At 37.4% G+C, this 11,482-nt stretch overlaps 1 protein-coding gene across 1 annotated transcript in view; it reads right to left on the bottom strand.

Annotated features, from left to right (window-relative positions):
- Nucleotides 1-11,482, bottom strand: part of GPR158 (G protein-coupled receptor 158) — a 637,652-nt gene that overhangs the window by 202,180 nt on the left and 423,990 nt on the right. The gene's annotated exons all lie outside the window — the stretch shown is intronic.

Here is an 11,482-nt window from a genome sequence, read left to right as displayed (position 1 = left end):
TTTTTACAAAAGGAGGGGAGTGATTGATTTTTGCAGCACAGGAGCAGAGGTCCCTGGGACCATCAAGTGAGAAGACTGGAGAGTGTGCCTCTACCCAGAGAGGCAGTTACACCAGGGATGGAGATAGAGACGATGGCATGGACAGATGGAGCAGCTGGAGACACTAGACTCAGGGAGAGGGGCTGTGTGCTGATGGCCGGGTAGTGGAGATGGGCCTGTGGGATGTATCCTTTGGTTATTTGATGACGCATGGAGGGGATTGTAATCATTGCAATGAAGCGAAATACAATAAGATGAATGTAAAACTGATGTTCTCCCATGTAAACCTACATAATTCACAATAAAAACTTTAAAAACACAGACACTGTAAGGAATACACAGTCACTGTACCAAAAGGAAATGGTTGTTGTTCAACCTTTTCAAAAGGTAGCATTTGATCAAGAGCTAATGATACTGAAGGAAGAAGTCCAAGGTGCATTGAAGGAATTGGCAAAGAACAAGGCACCAGAAAATGATGAAATAAAAATGGAAATCTTTCAAAAAAGTGAGGCGGCACTGGAGGCACTCATTCATCTATCTATGCTAAGAAATTAGGAAGACAACTATTTGGCAGACTGATTGAAAAAAGACTGAAATCGTTAAGGACTTCATTCTTCTTGGATCAACTATCAACACTCACGGACGAAGCAGCAGTCAAGAAATCAAACGACGTATTTATTGCATTAGACAAATCTGCTGCACAAGACCTTTTTAAATTGCTGAAGAGCAAAAATGTCAGTTTGAGGACTAAGATGCGCCTAACCCAAGGCATGGTATTTTCAATAACGTCACATGCATGCGAAAGCTGGACAACCAATAAGGAAGACTGTAGAAGAATTGATGCTTTTGATGTTGGAGGAGAATATTGAAATTACCATGAGCGAACAAATCTGCACTGGAAGAAGTGCAGCCAGAGTGCTCCTTGGAGGCCAGGATGGCCAATCTTCATCTCACACTTTGGACATATTGTCAGGAGGGACCAGTTGCTAGAGAAGGATATCATGTTTGGTAAGGAGGAGGGTCAGAGAAAAAGAGGAAGACCCCCAGCGAGATGGATAGGCAAAGTGGAACATCAATGGGCTCAAGTGTGGCAATGATAGTGAGGTTGGCCCAGGATTGGTCTGTGTTTCATTCTGTTGTACATAGGGTCGCTATGAATAGGTACCGACTCGATAGCACCTTACAACAACAACGGTAAAAAATAAAATGAAGGGATAAGAAAAATATTTCAAGATAAAATGACAGAAAAATTTCTAGACTTAAATAAGGAGTTGAACCTGCAAATCGAAGAAACTTGGTAAACTCTATTTAGAATGAATCCAAAGCAATCTACAGCAGAACACATTGTAATCAATATCTTAAAAACATAAATCAAGGAAAGAGTTTTGAAATCAACAAGAGAAAAATACAGAATACCTAAGAGGAGCCCTAAACAAGCCCAATCTATTTCTCCTCAGAAACCCTGGAAGATATGAGGCAATGGAACAATATGTATAGAAGCCTGAAAGAACTATCAACCAAGATTTCTTTATTTCACAAAGTTATTCGTAAAGTTGTGAAAATTTGTTACCACCAGACATGTCTTACAAGAATTAGTAAAGGGAATTTTTGAGAAGGAATAAATCAAAACTATTCAACTTAGAAAAGCAACTAAATATAAAAAAATAACAAATATATTGGAATTATGGGACAAAAATGGTATGAGACACACAAAAGTAATTAGCAAAATGAAAGAAGCTGATCCTACATTTTCAGTAATTGCCTTATATTTAAACAGCCTATACTCTCTTTTCAGATTTTTCAGAGTGGATTACAAATATACATGAATCATCCTCATTTCATCTACAAGAGACATACTGCTGGCTCAATGACACAAGAGACTAAAAATGAAAGGATAAAAAGAATATTTCATATAACTATTGTGACACTGTGGGCTAACGCATCAGACTGCAAAGTCGTTTGAACTGCAAGGTCGGTAGTTCAAGCTCACCAGCTGCTCCTTGGAAACCCTATACATGGTCACTATGGGTTAGAATCGATTTAACGGCGCTTAACAACAACGACAACTAACCAAAGAGAGTAGATGGCCATACTGATAGCAGACAAAATAGATTTTAAACCAAAATCTGTTGTAAAAGATTGGTGGTTATGTGCTGTAGAGTCAGTTCTGACTCATTATAGCCCTGTATAGGGTTTCTAAGGCTATAAATCTTTATGAGAGCAGAAAGCCTCATCTTTCTCCTGTGAGATTAGCAACCTGACTCACCACAACTGCATTACCAGAGTGCCTTTGTAAAAGATTAAGGACACTAAATAATAATAAAATATCAAACCATCAAGAAAATAAAAAATTACAAATTCATATTCACTTAACATCATCTCCCGAAAATATATGAAAGAAATCCTGACATAGGGAGAACTCAACTAGGTTAGGGTACTAAATGATATTTTATCACCATGTTCTTTTCTTGTTGCTTTTTGAAGCTTTTATTGTGAATTGAGTGATAGTTTATATGGGAAAACATCAGTTTTGCACTTATCCTATCTTGTTTCATTGCAATGATTACAATCCCCTCCATGCATCATCATTTAATAGTATTTGCTTCTATTCCCTCTGCTTATTTGTTTATTTTGTTGCTGTTGCTGTTGTTTTCGATGCATACAAAAACACTCAGGAATATATAACCATTTAAACAGCCAAAGGGCACCTTATGCAAGCCTGCCTCCTAGCCTTCAGCACACAGTCTTTCTCTTTCCATGAGTCTACAGTCCTAAATAGCTCTGTATCTCCATGCTATCACCTCTGCTTCCATTTCTGGTGTCGCTGCTTCTCTGGTTAGGGTCCCATGTTTTGCTCATGCTCTTTTCTCTTGATGGTCCTAGGGTCCTCTGTTCCTGGAATGTAAGATGAACTACTCCACCCTTTATGCTACAAACTTCTACCTTTACAGTTGTGACAATTACAATTAGTTGTGATAACAATTACTCACTATTGAATCAGAGGAATCCTTTCCCCATCTGCTTTCACCAGACCCGTCTAGACAAGATGAAAACTATTCAGTGAGGATTCTACCTTCCTACGCACACTATGAAACTCAAGTCCCTCTTGAAAACTTGTAAGCCAGCCACTTTGTGCCTTTATGACCCCCCTACCCCCATTTTAGATAGCCAATGTCTAAGTTGTCCTTCCTTATTAACCCTTTATACTGAGGGGATAGGCTTGATCCTTGAAGTGAAGATGCCTTCCCTCATGGTTGGTATTTTGAGCTGCTACATCCATAAATATAGGTGAAGTTCATCAAATTGTAACAAGTTACACATGCTTCCTTTATCAAATGTCTTTACCTTCCTTTAGTTAAGCTCTGATCAAATGGGCACTATCTGCAAGTTTGGGCATTCTTGTGTATCTTCCCACACTTCGTATCAGCAGGATACTTCACTCTCGGCTCTAGCTCATCATGTTTTTAAGAAATGTGTATTTATTTAGAGATAGGAGTCATTAGTTAACGATGAACTAGGTTATGTTGCAGGAGCTAATAAACTCAAATACTAAAACTTAAACCTTTGTTTAAGTTTAAGGTTTAAGTCACCATAACACAGATCAAGAAGTCCTCTTCCATCTTGCAGGGTAGAATACATACTCTTCATATTGAGTCCCGTAGGCTACTCCTGTCATTATAAAGCAAATCAAAAGTCTGATAATTATCTAGGTATTTTAATGCACATTGACAATCTAAACAGATCCAGGACTAAAACAGAATTGCTTTCTCTGCCATGACCCCAGGTCAACTTTTAACTAACATATTTGAGCTCAGAAAATGGATTACAGTCAATAACCCAGGATTTTTTATAGCACTTGACAACACTAAACTGTGCTGGATTTTTTTCCCCTCCGCTTTGTCAGTTTTGCTCTTCTATTTTATCTTCTTGTTGTACTCAGTTTAAGTAGAATGTGCAAAGTAAAAGTTGAATATCGAAAGTTAGCAAGGTACTAGTTTTCAGATAAGCTTAATTGTGTTACTTTCACCTTGGAAATGATGGCTTTCAGGAAGGGAGGGATTTATCTTTAAGGATCCTCTCAGTTCTAGCAAATCTATCACTGCCATATAGGTGCATTGTATTTTCTTATACGACTTATTTTTACTTCCTGCATTTCTACAGTGCATACATGTTACCTTTATTTAAAAAAAATGCTTTAAAAGAAAAAGAAATTCTGTTTCTGACTGCCTAGCCATTATTTTGGAGCGGATAATTAAGATTACTGAGGTACTGACATTGCAATTTACAATACAGACTTCATTTGTGGAAACTGCCTATCGCTATGAATTATAGCCTTTATATAACTCTTCTTTCTTGTGTTTTTTTCCCCACTTGCTTAGAAAGTAATTATGTAACAGATGTGATTCATACATGAAAGAAAGTACTTATTTAATCTATGGGGCTATTAGATAATTACTAAAGAGAGATCTACCTAAGATGGATTTTCTCATAATGGGTGTTTCTAGTGACAGCTCAACCTCTTTTAATGTGCACTAACTTTAGTGATTTAAAAATCTTTATGAGTTATTTTAAACTATGATTTAGGAACACTAAATATAGTGTGCTAAAACTGGGAAAGTAAGAAAGAAAAACACCCATGGTTTTACTCTAATCTTCATTGCCTTTACCATGGGTTGAAAACAAACAATATTTCGACCAAAATGCTAATTTAAAAGCTCAAAATGTCTTTAAAGTCAGGGAAGAAAAAAAGACTGTATTTTGTTGTTCCTGAAATCCATATTATAAAAGAAAATAATGAATGAAAAATAGTTTTCCCCTAAGAATTAGTCTAACATAACACACAGTAAACATCTACTGAAATTTCTGTGGAAAATGTAAACATTGGAGATGTTTCAAATAGGAAGACTTGCTAAAGAAACTGTGTGAGGAAGCTTTCTATTTAAACTGTGGAAGTTTTATCTGTACTGAAGCTAGAACTGATTTCTGTCAAGTGGTGGGCATCTTTGTATACATTGAGCTTTTACTTCTATTTCCATTTATTTCCCATGGTCCTCTTTTCTTCAATCTACTATGTAAATGGCAGCAATAAGACTTCATATTGTATAGAGTACACAAATATGTTTCAGAAAAAATGGAAATATAAATATGAAAATTAGCTGAACATGTATAAAATTATCTTGTGAACTTGGAAGGATTGTTTTAACTAAATACAAAAAGCATGAAAGCAGATATTTTTATGATCAAAATTTAGAATTTTTGTGTAAAGAAGAACATAGTAAACTAGGTAAAGTATATCAAAAAGAAACTAAACAAGAGTCATCGCATTTGGGCAATGTACCTACAAACAGATGCACAGTCTCAAGTTCTATCAAAGAAATGCAAATTAAGAAGAAACACAAATTAATGGGATATGTGGAAAACCAAACTGAAATTCTCACATATACATGTATGCAGAGCCACTTTGGAGTATAAATTGTAAGCATTTACTAACATGAAAAATGCATGTAAATGTGGTTTACATATGTATATGTAAGATATATATAGCATATAATTTAACAATACTATCTCTGAATATATTCTTTCGAGAAAGACTCAGATTTGTTCATAAATAGACTTGTTTAAGGATGTTCATAGTGAAAATTTGTAGAAGAGGTCCTAAATATCCACCCAATGGGGAAACAGAATGAATCTATGTTTATTTTAGAAACCAAAGAACAAAATCTAGAATTTAAATTTAAGGTAGATTTTCCATATGGGTATACATGCTATGGGAGTCCTGGTGTGGCGCTATGGGTTACTGTGATAGACTGCAGAGTCATTTTGAACCACAGGGTCAGTGGTTCAAGTTTACCAGCTGCTCCTCAGAAACTCTATACAGGGTTGCTATGGGTTGGGACCAATTCGATGGCACTTAACAACAACATAATGTTATTGGCTGAGTGTGTGTTTGTGTACTAAAAATAATTGTGGATCAACTAGTTTTCTTCTATACATGGTGGCAGAAACATTACCTACCCATCCTTACTGTAAGTTTGGGAGCCATTTGACTAGTATGTGAATATAAACAATTCTCAATCTGAACTAAACAGGACTTGATGGACAGTCAGTGACTCATTTTACCATACAGTATACAACTGGGGGAGAGAGGTGAGGAAAGACATGAAGCCCGATATACAATGCAGCATGAAATAGTTATCACAAAATTTGAGAAGTCCATATCAATTATTAGCAAGCTGTAGTTTACCCAGAATGACTCCTAACCTCAACTGCACTGAGATATTCCTTGACTCTACAAATTGGGCTGCAAACTGCAAGGTCAGCAGTACGAAACTAGCAGCTGTTCCACAGAGAAAGAGGAGGCTTTCTGCTCCAATAAAGATGTACAGCCTCAGAAACTCTGTACAGGGTCACTATGAGTCGGAAGTGACTCCACGGCACACAACCACCACCACCAAGTAGGAGAAGCATCCTTCCTTCTCCTACTTCCCTTCTCAGAGATGTCACAGTTCTAATTTTTGCCCTGTCTCCAGGTTTTCATCTGATACTTATGGATGAATAAAGAGAAATCTGAGAACCTTCTTACTACAATGAATGAACTGGCTGTGTGCCTATCTAAGGCCAACTCTTCCACTTACTCATTGCATCCCATATGCTTTTATCTCTTTAAGGGATTCCTAAGGACAACATTTTCCTTGTTCCTACATCATCTTCATTCTCCTTTAATAGGTCATTTTATAGGCATATGAGCAAGTTGTAATGTCTCTCATCTTTAAGAAAAATCTCACTCTAACTCCAACTTCCTCCAGTGCCTTGATTCTATGCTTCCTTTCACTGTGAAACTCTTAGAAAGAAAGGCTTTTACTGTTTTTTCTATCCCTATCTCATTTATTCTGTTCCCTCTTGAAGGAGCCCTGTTAGCTGTGTAGGATAAGCATGGATTCACCAATCACAAGGTCTATATAGTTCAAACATACCAGCCTTTGAAGGAAGAAAGATTCATTTTGTTTTGCTGCTGTGAAGATTTACAACCTCGGAAACCCTATCCAGAGTCACCATGAGTCAGAATTGATGGCAAAGGGGTGGTTATTCCTTCTTGAGAACCAAAATTAGGTTTTCATCATCCACCAATGCACTAAAACTGCCCTTGCCATGATTACCAGAACAGTACCCAATTCAGTGAGTGATTCTCATTCTCATTTCACAAGACTAATCAGCAGTATCTGAAGGAGTTGACCACTCCCTCCTTTTTGAAACACTGTGTACTTTCAATTGATCCTTCCTTCTCCTACTTCCCTTGTAGCTCATTTCTTGTCTCCTTGATGGATCCTTCTAGACATTAGAGCTTCTCAGGGCTCAGAATTCCTTATACATAGAGAATCATCACAATATAATAAATACTCAATACCAAACAGAATATTAACTATAACTATATATTAATATTTCCTTCTTAATATCCCTTGTTGCTGACATGGCTTTCCATTTCGTCTAGAGGTAAGCAGCATCCATAATTTTGTATTAATCATTCTCTTAGTGGTGCTGTGGGATAACTATTGGGCTACAAGCCTCAAGGTTGGCAGTTCAAACCTATTAGTCATTCTATGAGAGATCATGGAAAGATTTACAGACTTGAAAACCCTATAAAGGAACACTATGAATCAAAATCAACTCAGTGGCAACCAATGATGGTAGGATGCTTTATTATAGTTTTACCTCACATGTTCATATCACATATCCATAAATATACCACTGTGTGTGTATGGAAAAACACACAGCTTCACTCTGAATAAATAAAATAATACTTTTGTAATATTTGGGAATTTTTAATATGTATTCTTTAGAGCAATTATAATAGGTGTTATTAGTTGTACATATTTTAATAGGTGTTATGTGGAAAAGAATATAATAAAATCAAGCAAGATGGGAAAATTCTTGTTTTAAAGGATTTCTTTACTGGAGATCTCAACACTTTCATTATGACTCTGCAAGTATGAGCATTTACTTAATCAACTTGACCTTTTTTATTATTATTATTATTATTTTAATTATTTCTTGTATTTTATAACATTTGATGAGACTAGAAGCCTAGAAAACACTGGACTTTAGATATATATTAAATGATCTGTTTGTTGAACTTATGACTTTGTATAATCTTCTGTAATACTGATGGTCCACTATAAAGAAAATTGAGAACTATTACCAGCTTTCATTCAAAAACTCTTCTCCAACAAAAGTCACATGTATTCAATGTAGTCTTTATCACCCTTTTGGGACACATGAAGAAAGACTGACAGAAGGTCACCCCATTAACTGCTACAATATCAGAAAATATAAAAATCTGAAACCAAGAAAATCAACTTTTAAGAAAATATAGTAGTATAGCCATGAGGTTATAGAGAAACAGCATGAATCAGATACCTCACCAAAAAGGCCAATTTCAGTAACCAGGTAGTTTTTGAGATAAGAAACCAGAATATCCAAGAGTGATAAGCCATACAAACTTTAACTTGAAATATAATAAGCCAGAGAGCAAATGTGCAACTCTTTTGAGAGAAACTCATACAAGAAGCAAAGATATGCATGTTGCTGTTAAGTGCTGCTGCGTTGGTTCTGACTCTTAGTGACCCCATATAGGGTTTCTGAAGAGCTGCTGGTGGGCTGGACCTCTGGCCTTTTGGTAAGCAACCAGTACTTATCTTATGACACCACATCTTTCCTCAAAATGGACAATAATACTTGTAAGGGAGCTTGTAGTTAAGTTACTCCTGGACTCTTAATAGCATGACTGTGTGAAACGAACAGCAAGATCACGTAGCACTGGGCAGTATTTTTTATTTTCTTATTTCTGTAAGCATGATGAAAATGAGATATTGATTATAGATATAAAAGAAAAAAGAAAGAATGAAGAAGAAAAAGTTGAATTGAAAGTAGGATTTGGTTTAGGATATTAACCGGATATGTGTATACTTGAACTGATAATATTTATATGATCTTGGAAGCCTAGAGATAGTGCTTAAACTAAACCTAAATTTGAAATAGTCAAGGATAGACAAATCAGGAAGACTATACACAGAGTCCTGGTGTGACACTGTGGGTTAATGCACCAGACTGTAAAGCCATTTGAACTGCAAGGTCGGTGGTTCAAGCTCACCAGCTGCTCCTTAGAAACCCTATACAGGGTCGCTATGGGTCAGAATCGACTCGACGGCACTTGACAACAACAACAAATACACATCTAAGAGTCCTGGTGTAATGTTATGGGTTAATGTGCTGGACTTCAAAGTCAGTTTGATCTGCAAGGTCAGCATTTCAAGCTCACCAGCTGCTCCTTGGAAACTCTATACAGGGTCGCTATGGAGCGGAATGGACTCAATGGCCCTTAACAACAACATACACATCAAATTACAAATGGAGTCCCGGTATGGCACTGTAGAATAAGCACTAGACTGCTAATCACAAGGTTGGTGATTCAATTCCATCAGCCTTTCCTTGGAAACCCTATACAGGTTACTATGAGTCAGAACCAACTCAATAGTACTTAAGAGCACCAACAACAATTACAACTGGGAGCTCTGGTAGTAGAGTGTGTTAAACACATTAGACTTTTAACTGCAAGGGCAAAGATTTGAATCCACTAATCACTCCGTGAGAGAAAGATGAGGCTTTCTGCTCCCATAGAGACTGAGGGAGCTCTGGTAGTGTAGTGGTTATGAATCGGGCTGCAAACCTCAAGGTCTCTGGTAGTGTAGTGGTTATGAATCGGGCTGCAAACCTCAAGGTCAGCAGTTCGAAACTACCAGCTGTTCCATAGGAGAAAGATGAGGCTTTCTGCTCGTGTAAAGATTTACAGCCTCGGAAACCCTGCACAGGGTCGCTATAAGTTGGAACTGAATCCAGGGCACATAACAACAACAATCACTCCATGAGAGAAAGATGAGACTTTCTGCTCCCATAGAGACTGAGGGTGTCAAAAACCCCAGGAAGTTTGCTATGAGTCAGAACTGACTCAACATCATGCAACAATTACAAATAATATTTCCTTTAGATTATTTATATTTGAATTTAAAGACTTAAATTTTAATTATTCATCAACAGTAATGATATTTTCACAAAATTTACTTATACCCAGTCCTCACTTATTAATATTGTTAGATACCAAAGACCAGATTGTTATGTGAAAATCAGCATTATATGAAAAGGGAAGATGACCACATCAGTTCACAAAATGGAAAATGATTAACTCATTATACAACTTCCAAATAAGATCATTACATACTCATTAAATTTGATTATAACTTAACTGCCAAACCTCTGAAAACACTGAGAATTATGACTCAGCCAAGTTGACACATAACCTTAATCCTCACAGTCAGTATTACTCTCGCCTTGCACACTGATTCATTACTATCAGACCATGATGGTTAACATCGTGTGTCAACTTGACTGGGCCATGCTTCTCAGTGGAGTGGCAACTATGATGCAATCATCGCCATGATGAGATCTAATATACTGTAATCACCTCTGTGATGAGATCTCCAATGAACAGCCAATTAAATGAAATGGAATTTTCTCAGGATTGTGATCTGGTTCCAACATATGTCGACACTCTGGCAAGACTTGCTTGCTTTTTGCTGAATGTAGATACTGCTTTTGGCTCATCACTTGACCTCCAGTTCTTTGGACTTGCATCAGTGGTCTGATGTATTGTTTGCTGATTCTGGGAGTTGTCAGCAGCCCTGCCATCTTCCCAGCCAACCTTGGATTCATTTGTCTCTGCATCTAGAAGCCTGCCATCTGATCTGTTGATCCTGGCTGCATCTGTTCTTATAGCTACAGGAGTCAGAAGAAACTTTCAGCCTGGCCCTGGCCAGCAGCTACAATTGTGTGAGCCATTTCCTTGAGCTAAGTCTCTCTGTAAGGATGGATGGATAGATAGATGATAGATAGATAGATAGATAGATAGATAGATAGATAGATGTAGGTAGGTAGGTAGGTAGGTAGGTAGGTAGGTAGGTAGGTAGGTAGGTAGGTAGGTAGAGCAGAGAGAGAGAGAGAGAGTGTCCTGGTGTGGCGCTGTGGGTTAATGTGCCAGACTGCCAAGCCATTTGAACTGCAAGGTCAGTGGTTGCTCCTTGGAAGCCCTACACATGATAGCTATGGGTCAGAACCAACTCGATGGCACTTCACATCACATCATCATCATATATATACATATATGCTTGTTTTATGAATAAATATATCTATATATATATGGAGCTCTGGTAGCGTAGTGGTTACGAATCAGGCTGCGAACTGCAAGGTCAGCAGTGTGAAACTACCAGCTGCCAGCTGCTCCGCGGGAGAAAGATGAGGCTTTCTGCTCCCGTAAAGATTAACAGCCTCAGAAACCCTGTACAGGGTCGCTATGAGTCGGAACCGATTCCATGGCACATAACAACAATATATA

This window comes from Chrysochloris asiatica, unplaced genomic scaffold (genome assembly GCF_000296735.1).
Source record: "Chrysochloris asiatica unplaced genomic scaffold, ChrAsi1.0 scaffold00172, whole genome shotgun sequence".
Classification (NCBI taxonomy): domain Eukaryota; kingdom Metazoa; phylum Chordata; class Mammalia; order Afrosoricida; family Chrysochloridae; genus Chrysochloris; species Chrysochloris asiatica.
The sequence above is the reverse complement of the archived record's forward strand: the minus strand, read 5'-3'. Positions and strand labels throughout refer to the sequence as shown.